At 42.5% G+C, this 14,821-nt stretch overlaps 1 protein-coding gene across 17 annotated transcripts in view; it reads left to right on the top strand.

Annotated features, from left to right (window-relative positions):
* Atxn1 (ataxin 1) overlaps positions 1-14,821 on the top strand; it is a 415,237-nt gene that overhangs the window by 132,999 nt on the left and 267,417 nt on the right. The window lies entirely within an intron of this gene.

Below are 14,821 nucleotides of genomic sequence, written 5' to 3'. Positions count from 1 at the left end.
ACAGACAGACAGACAGACAGACAGACAGACACACACACACAGTGGGAGGGAGGGAGGGAGGGAGGGAGGGAGGGAGGGAGAGAGAGAGAATGCAGCCAACCACAGAGGATACTTTTGTAGAAAACTTTCACATTGCAATTTTAAAACATTGTTTCTTCCTTTTGTTTTTGAGATTATATTATAATTACATCACTTCCCGTTCCCTCCCTCACTCCAAATCCTCCCATGCATCCTTTCTTGCTCTCTTTTAAATTCATGATCATCTTTTTTCACTTCTTGTTATCTCGGGCATATGTGTATATATGCATATCTATATGAATGTGTATTTTTAAATGTAACCTGTTTAATCTGCATACTGTCACTTGTGCGAATCTTTTCAGGGCTGACCATGAGGTATTGGATAAACAGTTGGTGGCTCTTTAGAAAGAATGGTCTCTGCTCTCAGCAGTCCTTAGTTGCCTGTAGTCAGTCCTTTGTGTAGGGCTGAGGCCTGTCTTTTCCCAACCCACATTAGCATGCTTCCTGCTCTTGTCCTTGCTCAGCTCATGTCTAGGTAGTCATGTTGGTGAGACTTTATAGATGGAGCTTCTGACCTATCTCAGAGTCACAGTCTAATAAGAAATGCTCCAACCCTCTGGCTTCTACAGTTTTTCTGCCCCCTCTTCCACAATGCGTCCTGAGCTTTGGGTACAGGAAGTGTTTTGTAGGCACGCCCGTTGCAACTGGGCTCCAGAGCTCTGCATTCGTATTTATGGGTTCTGTAATAGTCTCCGTCTGTTGCATCTGACTGACACTGTATAACTTTTAAAGCTGAACGAATCTTTAAAACTTGCTCTTCTCATAAGAGGATTTTACTGGCCTGCCCGGCTAGATTGACAAATATAAAAAGACCAGGAAAGCAAAATATTAGATATTTTCTTCATTTACATTTCAAATGATGGAAAGAAAAATAATATGTAAGCTTTGTATCACCTTGCTGGCTATACTGGGATTGAACCAAGGGCTGGGCAAGTATTCTACCAATGAGTTAGTTATACCTAAAGTTTCACAGAAGTCACCTGATGTGGCTCCAAAGTGACTCTGTGATCCAGGCCTTGCCTTGGGTTTGTGACTTACTTAGCTACGTGTGTAATGGATAATTATGACTCTAGGCTACTAGGCCTGGCTGAAACAATGTGTGAATTAAGTAAAGACAATCTTATATTTCTGTTTTTAAAATATGTTTTTACCAATGAGCATGCACTTCTTTGTGTCAGTCCATGAATCCTACTTGATCAGCTTCTGAGGGACACTGGTCAGTGCCCAGTGGTGGCCCATGAATTTTAGGAAAGGGAGTAGTTGCACCTCAGGTTATGTATAACGGTGACAAAGTGAACAGGCAGTCTCACAAATCAAATCTAAAAATGTCTAGCACCTTAGGTGTTGGGGTCATGTGTTAATTAGTTTTCACTACTAGGAAAAAAAAAAAAAACAATGAGAGAATCGACTTTTAAAGAGGAAGGGTTGGCTCATCGTTCCAGAGGTTGTCATCTGTAATCAGTGTCCCCATTGCTTTTGGGACTGTGTATCAAGGCAGTGTATCATGGCAGGGGCATGTGTGGAACAAGATCTGCTCACCTTATGGCTAGTAAGGACAGGAAGGAAGGAAGGAAGGAAGGAAGGAAGGAAGGAAGGAAGGAAGGAAGGAAGGAAGAAAGGAAGGAAAGGAAAGAAAGGAAAGGAAAGAAAGGAAAGAAAGGAAAGGAAAGGAAAGAAAGAAAAGAAAGGGAAAGGAAGGAAAAGGAAGGAAAAGAAAGAAAGGAAAGAAAAGAAAAGAAAAAAGAAAAGAAAGAGGAGGCTGCAGTTCCACACTCTTTTTCCCAGGCATGACCCAAATGGCCCGAGGAACTTGAAGCTTGCCCCATCTCTTCTATAACTTTGCCAAAGTGTTCATGACAAAGCCAAGATGTGGATCTTTGGGGCAACATTCTAGATCCAGACTAGAGCAAGCACATAGACAGTGTCCAGACTAACAAAGGCTGAATCTAGTGGACTGTGCATCCATCCCTACAGAGGTTGGACTAAGAATTATCTTTATTTGGGCTAGTGTTGGAGGTTTTGTAATCATTAGTGCTAATATTGCTGGAGAAAACACTAAGGTGCCTAATGTGTGACTGCTGTTATTTCTCTTTGCTGGCCTCTGGAGTGGCCCCTTTCTGGTTGGAGGGTGCTGAGATCACACCACACACGGAATCAATTGCCGGGTTGTTCTTGTTTGTTCTTTAGCATGCTTGGCTTGCTGCCCACAAGGTGAAGTCCCTCAGTGTGTGATAGTCTGGTGGAGCTGAGTTGTGGGGCACACGTCCTTATGGCAGGAGATGCCAATGGAAGATCCTATCTTCCGTAGGACGTTGGAGGGTGTTCATGGGAAACTTGAGGAGCCTCCTGTGATGACTCATTGTAGCCAGAGAAAAGCAGCTGTTTCCCAAGGAAGCCATGAGCTCATTATGGAGAGTGGTATAAAGCTCCTGGTCCCCTGGCCCTGGGCGTTCTTATGATCCAAATGTCTGCGTTTAAAGGAGAAAAGGGAAGAACCGGCTTAACCAAGATGTCAGAATGGGACCAAAAGTGGGCAAATATCTCCTCACTCTTTCTTGCCCAGCTTTCTGTTGCTCCACTCTGACTTTCTGACACTGAGCATCTCCCAGTCCAGACCTCAGTCCTCAATAAGGCCTTGTTGGCTTTCTGTGTCAGTTTTCTAGGGCTACTGTAACAAGATGCCCCAAGGCTGGCTGGCTGGAAAGAGAGACATTTGTTTCCTGTGACTGTGTAGGTGAGGTGTCTGAGGTAAAAGGTCAGCCGAGCCAGGTTCTTCTGGGATATTTAATTTGGCTTGTGGACTGAATTCTTCTTGAGTCTTCATGTCATCTTCTCAGGTGTTTTATCCCTAATCTCTTCTTACAAGGACACTCATACTGGGTTAGGGACCACCCATACAACCTCAGTTTACCTTATCTCCCTCTTGAAAGCTCTCTCTGTTTTGGTCTTGCATATGCTGATTCAACTAACTGAGGTTTAAAAATAGTTCGTCATATTTTTTTAAAAGGTACTTATTTACATGTGTATTTTACATGTGTATATGGAGATGTCTGAGTATTTGGATGTGTGCCACAAGTGCACAGGAATTCACAGAAGTCAGAAGAGGTTCTGGATGCCCTAAGCTAGAGTTACAGATAGTTGTTAGCTGCTGTGTAGGTACTGAGAACCTGAGTCCTTTCTGAAAGAGCAGGGAACGCTCTTAACTAACCACTGTGCCATCTCTCCAGCCCACGAGTATGTAGGTTCACTGCAAATCCTGTCATTTTAACAGAAAAGATCTGGACACCTGTGGTTTTAGTCTCCATCAAGCAAAGGGGCCAGAATCTGTCTTCCTCAGATCCCAAAGGAGGAGGGAATGTTCGGGTGTCGAGGGACCAGGAGTGAGGGTTTTATAGGTGCTATTGTTGCTTCAGATGAGCTACAACAGACTCTTTAACTGTTAATTTTTACAGTAATATGCAGGTGGCTAAATCATGATTCTAGTGCCGAAAATGTTTTTAACTGCTTGTCATAGGCTGAGCCTCGTGCCAGGCACTGGGGGGGGGGGGGGTTAACCTCTGCAAATGAAGAGTTGCTTCTTGCCAGGTTTGTGGAGCATAGCATATGAGTGAGCTCCAGGTTCGTGGTAGTAGATCCTTGAGGCTTGCATTCACGTCGGTGTGAGTTGGTTTTTGTTGCTTAGGGGACATTGGGACACTTATGTGTCTGGAGTATGTGATAACTGGAGTTCTGAAGAGGAAAGTCTGCAAAGACGACACCAGGCTTGTAAATCTGTCCTTCCAGTGTGTAATGTTTGCTTGGGAACTGGCTGACGTATGTGTACTTGGCATTTTTATTTTTTATTTTAGTTTTTCTCTCTCTCTTTTTTTTTTTTTTTTTTTTTTTTTTTGAGGGCAAAGCTGCTATTTTTACCCCCCCTAGTAGTGTTCTGATGACTCCTTGAGAATGTGGTTGCTATAGGAAGCACCAGCTGTTTCTTCCCTGGGTCCACGTCTTAGGCATATTTTTGTCCCCAATTTCTGGCATTATGCCCGCCTGGCATTTAGTAGGTCTTTGGCAAATATTTGCTGAATTACGTTTGCCGGATGGAAAGGCTTGCTGGGTGTGTGGCTCCTTCTCTGTGACAAACCCCTTGCCTCTCCAAGAAGGAGATTCTTAGCTTCTCAGCAGGAGCACTGTGAGTCACACTTGGCCTGGCTGACTCAGCATGGTCCCAGAGTCTCTAGCCCATTCAGAGCAGCCAGTTATCCTGGAGCCACTGAGGATTCTCAGAGTGAAGATGGGTATTGCACACACAGGTTAATATAGAGATGTGCACTGGAAAACACTAGCTCATTGAGCAGAATGGAAAAAAATGTAGCATGAATATAATAATTAGGTTGGGGCTCTGGGCAACCCCAAGCCTTGCTCTGGGGGTTGGGGTGGGGTGGCGAGTACTCTTTGTTTCCCTCACACTGCCTCTCCTCTGCCTTCATTATAGAGTCACTGAGAAGTGACTTAAGGTGAACTGTGAAAGGAGAAGTGCACTTGTGTGATAGATGTGGGAGTGGGTGTGGGAAGGTTGTTCCAGGCATTAAAAAAAAAAATTCCATCAAAGAGGCTTGGCTGGCTTTCCATTTCCAGTAATTGCTGACAGTTTTTATTGTTTAACGTTTTTTTCAAAGTGTCCTCAGCACCTCAGGATGTTCAAAACTCGAGCGTTTTCATGGGAGCGGTTCTGCCAGATGATAAGAGATGAGTTCTGTGATCAGCAGCAGAAGTGGAGTTGGCAGTCCCAGTGTTGATGGGAATTTAAATATACAGGAGTCAAAAAAATTCAGTTCAAGTTCAACGGTGAATGCGCCCCAGTCCCTTAGGGTACACGGCAGTAGCTCGTTCTGAATTGGTGGCAGATTGTGTTGAGTTTAAGCCCTTGTTTTTGCAGTCTTTCTGTCAAGGTCAACATGTGAATGGTGACTTTCAGCTTTCTTGGTTCTTGTAGTCTTACCCACTGCTTACACTGCTAAAGTGTTTGTGGATCAAGGGTCACGATTGTCATAAAAATAAAGACTCTGCCCTGCTCAAGCTGTGGTGCGGGATCTATATGACGTGAAGACAGGTCTCTGCCGGAGTATGACTTCATACTGACACAAAACAGTGGCTTCTACATTTGGATGATATATAAACGCCATGGACTCTACCCTTCTGTCTGACTTTAAACTATTTGGTGATATAAAAGCAACCAGATTGCTGTGCGGCCACGACCACCACCATCTCCCGATCCGTGATGGCTGATGCGTATGCCAGCTTGATGAGATCTAGACTCACAGGGGAGATGGGCTTAATGTATGCCTGTGGGGGTATTACCTCCATTAGGCTAATCAAACAGAGAAGGCCTTTCCACTGTGGGTGGCACCATTCCCTAGGCTAGGAACTTGAATGTCTACAAATAGGACAATAAGTTGAGTTCAAGCATTTATCGCTCTCTGCTTCCTTACTGTGGATCTATATGACCAGCTACTTCAAGCTTTTGCTGTCAGGAATCCCCTACTGTGATAGATTGTACCTTGAACTATGACCAGGATAAGCCTTCTCTCCCATAAGTTGCATATGTCAGTGTGTTTTATCAAATTGACAGGAAAAGAAAGTAAGACAAGAACCATTTTAATTGTGCTAAATCAAACTATATTTTAGATAACAATTCTTCTGCACCCTGCTCCATCCCTGGCTACTACTACTTAACTTTCTGCTCTGTGATATTAACCCCTTAAAGGAGCCAATCAAATGGCCTGAGACATGGCTGAGCATAAAGGTGCTTGATCTCAGGATGACAACTGGAATCCACCTGGTGGAAGGAGAGAGCCCACTCCTGCAAACTGGCCTTTGACCTAAACATCTGTGCATGGACACATACACAAGAAATAACTGTAAATAAATGTTTAAAAAATCAATGCAAATCAAATAGTATTGTCATTTCATACTGGCTTGTTTTTCTTAGCTAGTGTATTTTTGGTAATAGCTTCATTAGGAGATAACCTATAAATCCCTAAAAGTAAATTGTTTTTTTATTTTTGTTTTTGTTTTTAGTAATTTTAGTTTCTTTTCTGTAGTCTCCAAAAATATACACGTTTATTTCTTTCTTTATTTAAACTGTTTAATGTGTATGTTTGGTGCATGGTGTGTGCCTCTCTCTGTGTGTCTGTCTGTCTGTCTGTCTCTCTCTCTCTCTCTCTGTGTGTGTGTGTGTGTGTGTGTGTGTGTGTGTGTGTGTGTATTCGTCAGGGTTCTCTAGAGTCACAGAACTTATGGGTAGTCTCCATATAGTAAGGGAATTTGTTGATGACTTACAGTCTGTAGTCCAACCCCCAACAACGGTCAGCAGCAGCTGTGAATGGAAGTCCAAGGATGGAGCAGTTGCTCAGTCCCACAAGGCAAGCAGGCAAAGAAGGGAGAGAGTCAATCTTCCTTCTTCCAATGTCCTTATGTAGGTCTCCAGCAGAAGATGTGGCCCAGATTAAAGGTGTTGCCACCACACCTTTAATCCTAGATGACCTTGAACTCAGAGATCTCCTGTCTTAATCTTCTGGAATTCATAGCCACTATGCTGCAAGATCTCCATGCCAAGATCCAGGTCAGAAACTTGTATCTCCCAAGCCTCCAGATTAGGATCACAGGTGAGCTTTACAATTCTGGATTGTAGTTCATTCCAGATATAGTCAAGTTGACAACCAGGAATGGCCACTACAGTGTGTGTGTGTGTGTGTGCTTATATAGTGTATGTATGTGTGGGGCATGTCCATATTATACATACATGTGGTATGAATATATGGTGATATATATATATATATATATATATATATATATATATTCTGTATATTTGATGTGTTGAATAATGTAAATGTGTACATGTATGAGATGTGTGGTGTGTGTATGTGTGTGTGATGTATGTATGTATGTGAGGTGTGAATATTCATATGGTGTGTGTATGTAGGGTGTGTATGTGTGTGTGGTGATTTCAGGTGTGTATGTAGGTTCACAGAAGCCGGAGAAGGACGCCAGGTGCCCTGCTCTATCACTCTGAACCTTATTGCCTTCAGACAGAGGTTCTCATTGAACCTGCACGTAGGCGGATGGCCAACCCTCCTCGGTGATTTCCTGAAGGGCTACAGTTGCAGGTGTGCAGAGGAGCGCATCTGACTTCATATGTGGATGCTGAGGATTTTAACTCCAGTGCTCGTGCTGGCTCAGCAAACAGTTTTATCCTGTGAACCCTCTCCCTGCCTCCTGAATATGTGATTACTATCTGTCAAGTCCAGTTAGAAAAATGCTAGGAAGTAAACAAGAGCAGAAGGTTGGGAAGTGACCAGACTATGCTCACATTATTCTAATCAATTCGGAGGGAGGCCCACAATGTTTGATTTACATGTTTCTTTTCATTTAAGCGATGCCATCTTCCTCCCCACAGCCAGCGATATGTAATCGCCTCTTGTTCTTGTGACGGTGTTGCTGCTCACAACTTGTTCTGATATGTATGCTAGAGAATCAACAGAAATGAATTTCCTGCGGCCAGGAGTGACTTGATGGTGCATATGGTGTGTGTGTAGTGTCAGCATGTGCATAGGAACGTGTGCCCATATATGCTGTGGAGACTATTGGCTAATGTCAAGTGACCTCTGGCCTGGCTGACCAGTGAGCTCTGAGGACCCATATGCAAGGACAGGATTTGAATTTGCAGGGGTCTCTGCAAACACCACAGCCAGCAAACTGTTGATCATCGAGGATCAAGAAGGCAATTAGATTCAGCGTGGCTCGGTAGCTGGTATTGGTGCAGACTTCAAGACGCTGACCTCCAATAGGCATATTTAAGCACAGGACAATTTGGAAAAATAATTTCCTGGCAATAATTAACTCAGTCCCATGTGCACCACAAAGCTTAAGATATGACTATGTTGAAATTCCTTATAAAGTGCAAGTAACATCGTCTAGAAAGGTGGGCTCTAAAGATTGAGAAAAACAAACTCAAGACGAGAGTCGGAGGGAGGATCCAGCATAGCCTGGCCACACAGATAGCATAAGGGTCACCAGGCTAATTAACCATATCTGCTTCCAGCCTCCTAAGCAGAAAATAGGTTATACATCTCTCCCTTTGATGTGACAGTCTGTGTGTTAGCATTCCTGGTTCCCTTAGAGTTTATTTATGAACACAGAACCTCTGCACCTCCTACATGATTTGACAGAGCTATTGGCCATGCTGGTACATGAGTTATTTGAGGTCTGTGATTCCCATAAAATAAACAGATCTCTTTATGAAAAATGACCACAGGTATGGTACAGGCATGGTGAACCACACCTGTCATTCAGGGTTTGGAAGGTAGAGGCAGGAAGCCTAGGCTGAAAGATCCTGTCTCAAAAATTCAAAGCAGATAAACGTGGGAAACAGTCATCTTTAAAAAGGAAGAAAAGTGGCAATTTATGTCTCATTGCTTCTGGGAAAGGTATTCGTTGGTGTAGTTATTTAGGAAAGTGGGCATTTTCCAGGAAATATAAGCGTGCACATATGCATTTTAATTATACAGCTTTCCTTGTAGAATTTCCCATTGAAAAACCACTATGTGTGTGTGCTATAAGCCATGGAGGGTGTTCATTACAATCTTAACTATGTTAATGATTTCAAAATTCAGAGCCAAGCTGAGTGTTTAGCAGAGTAAACAGAAGACAAGCATGTGGCCTTGGGATGGCTCAGAAAGTAAGGCTACGAAATTGAAGACCAGTATTCAGTCTCTGGGTCTCACTCGGGAGAAAAAGAGAGCCGCTTGCAACAAATTGTCCTCTATGCTATGGCATGCTTGTATCTATATGTGTATATGTATATGTATGTTTGACCAAACTATTGTTCAGTGATATATATATATATATATATATATATATATCACACAAACATATTAAAAAGCACATTATGATATACAATCAAATAAAAGGATACTATACAATACGAACATTGGATAATCTGTGGCTAGCAATTCAGAAAAATCACAAGAAGCCAGTATTAAGCCACAAGGATATAAGTTACAAAAAAAAAATCTTTTACACTGTGAATATATATACATATATATGTGACTAAACAACTCACTTTTCGCCCTGAGACAGGTAGGAAAAGCCTGGAAGCTTACAGCGGCTTCCATTAAAATTCATATCCCTCTGTTTTGAGAATATCTATGGAAATGAAAGCTACCAGCTATTTCTGCCATTTCAGTGTTCACATGTGATTTTTTTCCAAGTGCCCTGCACAGAAAGTCTCTAAAATATCACATGTACTCTGCTGGCAGGCTGCAAACCAACAGAAAGATGGCTGGGTAAAAAGGAACTCATGCACGCAGAATATTTTTATCTTTAAAAAAAAATTACATTCATTCCTGAAATAGAATATTTGGAGAGGAGCTTTTCGTGAATGATGGTAGATTGAAGGCTGTATCTAAAAATAGAGCAGCAAGCTTTAATAAATGAAAATTAGCGTCCTAATCAGTGCTTTATGGGCTCGGCACTGATCATGTCACTCACCGCTTCAGCTAACGTGGTCCACGCCTCTTCTAGCTCTGTGATTTGCCGGTTGGGCTGTGATGAGTCCATCAACACATCACCACCATCACCACTGTCCTTACCAGCACCACCATCAGTACTACTATCACCATCAACATCATTATCATCATCAGTTCCATTATCAACATCAGCATTATTACCATCAGCATCCCCTCAGTCAGCATCACTAACATCAGCATCATCAGGACATAACCCAAAGCACATGCTTTTCTAGGTTCTGAGATAATGTCTTTATAAATATCCCACTTGATAGATGCATGATCCTGCCACAGGATCTTTGTCTTACTCTAACATAACACCCTCTGCCAAGTTCCAGTATTACACCCTGTGATGGTTTGTATATGCTTGGGCCAGGGAGTGGCACTCTTAGGAGGTGTGGCCTTGTTGGAGTAGGAGTGTCACTGTGGGAGTGGGGCTTTAGTACCCTAGTCCTAGCTGCCTGGTAGACAGTCTCCCACTAGCTGCCTTCAGATGAAGAAGATGTAGAACTCTCAGCTCCTCCTGCACCATGCCTGCCTGGATGCTGCCATGCTCCCGCCTTGATGATAACAGGCTGAACCTCTGAACCTGTAAGCCAGCCCCAATTAAATGTTGTCCTTTAAAAGACTTGCATTGGTCATGGTATCCCTTCAACTGGCTGAGTTTCTCACTGCTGCATGGACAGATACTCGGTCATCTCCATTTATTCGAGAGAAGCTTAACAGTCTATGTAAGCAAAGCAGTACCTATTTCTTCCAAACCTGTATCTCCAGAGTTTGGATCTAGACTTCATGTGTCTGGAGGCACAATAATTATATACCGAGTGTATGTGCCATTCAATTGGCCCAGTAATTCTGTGCTAATACTAGTTACGTTCTGCAGAGTCAAACAACAGAGGCTCGGTGTGTAAATAACTTGACCATATTTGCTCAGCTTGTGAGTAATGGGGACTATAATTCAAAGTCATTGTGTCTGTCATCAGGGCCATTTGCCCGACAGCTCCATTTTGCTATCCATCATTTGCTGCTGCATAGAGGATCTTCTTTTCATGCAATCAAATCATCATTTGTTTAATTCCTTGAATTCACCTTTATAGCATAGAATCATGTTCTGTTTAGGATCATTTCTATTTGCATGTTCAAAGGTCTCCCCGCTGCTCGCCCCCATTTTAGCCTGGGTTGCTGCCAGCCCTCTGTAGCTCACTGGAGGCTAGCTCCTGGCATTGTCTAGGCTCTAAAGCTCTGTTGGTATGCAAAAGCTGCAGACCTGTTTCAAGGAGGAAGCGTTCCCAGGTGATCCACGGGGTAGCATTATCTCTGCAATGTATGTCGCATCATGCCTCGTCGAATGGCGTCTAATGACCTTGGGTCTGAGCCGGTGCTGACATGTGACCCGCGCTCATTTGTCACTTTCTACATTGTGAGATGTACTGAAATAACAGGGAAGAGGAAAAAGCAGACGAGGGCCTCTCCTGGATGTCTGGAAACGGTTAGCAATGCATGCAGCATTTACTCTTGTAATTCTCTTTTGTTTGTTCTGGGTTACAAGGGCCAGCTTTGAAGTTAAAAATAAAACAACTATTGTTAGAAGCTGAGGTGGTCACCCTTTATAGTGGAGCCTCAGGTCCGGATGAGTCACTGCAAAGACTCCTCCTGGAATGTTTGCAGGGCTGGCCAGTGGGCTGGATAAATGCTGGCGTCCTTAACTGGGCTGTACCAAATCCCTTCCTGGCTCCTTTTGATTTGGTGCAGAGGGGGAGGCCCAGGGGCTCACAGGAGCCAGGCAAATTCCACAATCACTTAGCCCCAGACAGACCCAGACCAAGCCCCAGTACCCTTGATAGAGCCCATTCTTTTTGCCTAGCTAATCTCCCTCTATACTAGTGGTTCAAAGCCTTCCTAATGCTGTGACCCTTTAATATAGTTCCTCATGTTGTGGTGACCCCCAGACATAATACTGTCATGTTGCTATCTCATGCCTGTGATTTTGATATTGTAATGTATATATCTTATATGCAGGATATCTGATTAAAAAAAACAAAAACGCCTAAGTGGCAGAGACACACAGGTTAAGAACTTGTTTACCTAGCTGTAGAGCCATCTGTTCCCTGTATGCTGAAACTCATTCTTAGGTCTTGTGTTAGCCAATTGGTTATCAGCAGCCCATGCTCCTTGAGTTACCTGGTTTCTCTGCCAGTCACATCTTTGGACCTGGTTTGACTTAACACTATTCAGAATGGCTCTGTTAAAGGCTTCATGTTATCTGTTGCTTTTTCGCCTCCTCCCTCTTCTCTCTCTCTCTCTTTCTCTCTCTCTCTCTCTCTCTCTCTCTCTCTATATATATATATATATATATATATATATATTCATTTGCTGCTGCGTAGAGGATCTTCTTTTCATACAATCAAATCATCATTTGTTTAATTCCTTGAATTCACCTTTATAGCAAAGAATCATGTTCTGTTTAGGATTGTGTATGTGTATATATATATATATATATATACATATGTATATATGTATATATACATAGTGTATATGTATGCCTATATAATGTGTGTATATGGATATGGATATATGTGCATATATATATATATGTGTGTGTGTATGTATGTATATGTATGTGTACATATGTATGTCATGTGTATGTATATATAATGTGTGTATATATGTGTATATGTGTATGTGACTGTGTGTGTTTTGCCTGCATGACTGGGTATCACCTATATGCAGTGCCAATGGGATCCAGAAGAGGGTTTCAGAACCCTTAAAACCAGAATTACAGATTAGGGTACCATGTGGGTGCTGTGAATCAAAGTTGGGTCCTTTGGGAGAACAGCAAGTGTTCTTAGCTGCTGAGCCACCTGTCTAGTCCTTTTTTTTTTTTTTTTTTTTTTCACTAAGCATTTCTTCACTCTGTATCCCAGGCTGCCCTTGAACTCACTACATATTCCAGGTTTCTATTACACGTGGGGCAATCCTCCTGCTTTCTACTTAACTTCTCAGTCTCAGACTCACACTCACAAGTGTATGGATAACATGTGTGAGCTACTACTTTGCCTCTCTATGCTGTTCATGCCTTTCAGGGTCCTAGGATCCTCAGAAATGAAGGTCTCCATCTTGGCTGGTGTGTGTGTGTGTATGTGTTTTAAAAAACCTGTGTTTACTACTTTATATCTTCAGCCTTTGGAGACTTCTATTTTCATCTGGCAATTAAATAAGCCATGGGTTCATTCTACTGTAAAAGTTTAAAATCAAAATAGTAACTATCTGTCAATCTATCTATCTATCTATCTATCTATCTATCTATCTATCTATCTATCTATCTATAGTTAATATTTTATATTATCAATTCCATTTATTAATAAATCGGAAGCAGGGTCACAGCTTTTCCCTGTGGACTCCCTGACTATGTTAATTTCTGCTATCTCCTGTTCCCTCAGCTCTTCATTGATCTCCCATATGAAGAAGGGAAAATGTTCTTTTATATTTGATACCTTAACACTGGGGCCCAAGAGGAAACTAGAAACCTCCAGGGCAGGGCTGAAGAGATGGCTCAATTGGTAAAGTGTTTGACATGCAAGCTTGAGGACCTGAATTTGAATCCCAGACTCCGTGTGAGGAAGCCAGGTGTGATGGAGTATGCTTATAGCCCTGGCGCTCCAGAGGTGGAGAGAGGAGGCTCCCTGGAGTTCACTTGCCAGGCAGTGTAGTCTAGTTGGTGAATTCTGGACCTGTGTCAAAGTGAACTGTGACAGAGAGAACCACATATAAGATTGCCATCAACACACACACACACACACACACATACACACACACACACACACACACACACACACACACTGCCCAAAATGACTCACAGATCATCACAGAATATTGAAAGACAGGATCCTGCTAAAAATACACGTTGGTATCTAGTGAACTTTTCTCAGACTCAGGGACTGTGCTAAATGCTCTACAATACTGTTCAGAAGTTCAGGTATAGCCACCCAGTGACTCTATTAGCATTTCTTAAAACATAAGTAATGTGAAATACAGGATAGAAGACTGACTCCAGACTCTACTCCACCCACTGTATATGGCTTTTATGATAATATAAATATATGTTATAAATACATATATATATATATATATATATATATATATATATATATATACACATACATATTTCACTTAGGAAAAGTGGGTATACAAAACTAAAAAACGAAAAGTCACACAAGGCCCTGAGGATAGAGTTCATGTCTCTAGTTAGTTTTAACCTGGGATGTATCATTGGAGAGCTGCCTCCATCCCTGGCCAATGCTGTGAGCGTGGTGCTCTGTCAGCTCCAGGCTCTCAGAGCATGCTCTTAGAGCCTGTCACGGGTCATGTCTCCTATAGATGTATATACTTCTAATTTCCACCAGAGAAGACTGCATGGTTTACATAGGTCTCCCAAGTCCTCTACATGTTCAGCATTTAATTCTCTTATAACTTTGCTGTAGTTATGAATGCCATGGTGGACTTCCTTGAACATATTCAATTTTGAACATCTCCGGTTATTTATTGTCATGGGTAAATGTCAAGAATGAGAACTGTTGGCCTAGAAGTAATCTCTCTCTCTCTCTCTCTCTCTCTCTCTCTCTCTCTATCTCTCTCTCTGTGTGTCTGTGTGTGTGTGTGTGTGTGTGTACGCACACGTGTAGGTCAAAAGAACACTTCCAGGAGATGGTTTTCACTTTCCACCTTGTTGAGGCAGGGTTTTTTCCTATTGCTTCTGCCATGTTGTGTGATTAAGGCTAACTGGCCCGTGAGCTTCTGTCTGACTTGTCTCTCTCTAGCTCTGATATCACTGTAAGGACACTGGGACTGCAGATGTATACCAGCACCATTTTTTTAAAAGACATGTCTATTTCTTTTCTGTGTATTTGTGTGTATATGGGTGCCACTTGTATTGGAAGCCCATGGAGACCAGAAGAGGGCATTGGATCCTGAGAAGCTAGAGCTACAGGCATTGTATGCAGCATGATGTGGGTGCTGGGAACAGAGCCTGGGTCTTCTCTAAGGGCAGCTAGTCCTCTTGGCTCTTGCGCTATGTATTCAATGGCAACATCTCTGTTTTTATAGTAGATTCTATCCATCAAATTAAAACCAAACAGGGTTGCATAGTAAATGCCTTTGCTTACTGGACTATCTCACTGCGTACGGAATAG

The sequence above is a fragment of the Mus musculus genome, chromosome 13 (genome assembly GCF_000001635.26).
Source record: "Mus musculus strain C57BL/6J chromosome 13, GRCm38.p6 C57BL/6J".
Taxonomy (NCBI): Eukaryota; Metazoa; Chordata; class Mammalia; order Rodentia; family Muridae; genus Mus; species Mus musculus.
Note: the sequence above shows the minus strand (reverse complement) of the source record. Positions and strands in the feature narration are given on the sequence as shown.